Here is a 1473-nt window from a genome sequence, read left to right on the forward strand (position 1 = left end):
TGCTATTTAAATACAAACATAAGTATGTACATATATTAAAAATCCGAATTTCATTCAATTGTGTTCTTTTTTTCAATTTCAAATATCACTTTTATATACATTCATGCGTCCCACAGCCACTGGAATATATGGTTATAAAATGTCAACATATGTATCTTCCTGTGTTTACAAAATTTGCGTTGCGCAAAATACTCTTGGTTAGTGTCCTCGTTATTATTAATGGGAAATCGAAAAATAGAAAATAATTATTGTAAAATTAGTTTCCGTCCTCTCTGTGTTCCTATCGTCAGCAGTTCTACAGGTTTAAGTGACATTTTGACCAGATTTGGTGTAGTCTATGGTTTATTCAATGTTTATAGTTTTTTTTTATAAAAGTCTAGCACATTACATAACCAGAACCACATAAATCCACGTTTCAAACTTCGTACAAAGATTATAAAAATTCAACAAACCTTAACAATTACACCCAAAAATTTTAAACTTTTTGTTCAGAATTTTTAGAAAAATTCTAGGTATGCAGTTTAATAGCCCATTAAATTGAAATACGGCACAACTCAAAACTGAAAAGAACCCAAGTTATGAACAGTGGCGAATGTCTATAATACTTGTCTAATCTGTGACTAATCCATACTAAACATTTATAACGTAGTCGTCAAGTTTTGGCATTGATTAGAGACATAAACCACTGTGCAGTACATAGTTGGCTTTTTTTAAGTTTTGATTTGTTTCGTTATTGCAAAGGTCCATCGATATGTATTTATGTACCTAAATATGTACATATGTACGTACTTTTATATGCACTCACCTTTTTCACTTTTCACTGCTGCGCGAAAGCCTTTTTCTTCGTCTATGCGCCGCCATATTGGCAAACTTCGCTGACGGCGCATCGGCCATATAACATTTGACATATTTGATATGCTTGCACTTTCATCACAAATAAAGATATATATTTATAAAAAATTGCAACTTTAAAACACTACAAACACTTAACAAAACACATTTTGCACTTAAATACCTAATTTAAGTCACAATTTAATAAAACTTTTCACTAGAACCGAAGCGCACAAAAACGAGCAGCAAACACTTAGCAAAGCTAAAATACGACTAAGGATACGGAATTGGAAATGGCAGAAACACAGGGAGGAAGGAAATCAAAGTTTAATTTACTGCTGATACGGAACTGCTGACGATAGGAACACAGAGAGGACGGAAACTAATTTTACAATAATTATTTTCTATTTTTCGATTTCCCATTAATAATAACGAGGACACTAACCAAGAGTATTTTGCGCAACGCAAATTTTGTAAACACAGGAAGATACATATGTTGACATTTTATAACCATATATTCCAGTGGCTGTGGGACGCATGAATGTATATAAAAGTGATATTTGAAATTGAAAAAAAGAACACAATTGAATGAAACTCGGATTTTTAATATATGTACATACTTATGTTTGTATTTAAATAGCA

This window comes from Rhagoletis pomonella, unplaced genomic scaffold (genome assembly GCF_013731165.1).
Source record: "Rhagoletis pomonella isolate Grant_MI unplaced genomic scaffold, Rhpom_1.0 Rhpom_scaffold_00008, whole genome shotgun sequence".
Lineage (NCBI taxonomy): Eukaryota > Metazoa > Arthropoda > Insecta > Diptera > Tephritidae > Rhagoletis > Rhagoletis pomonella.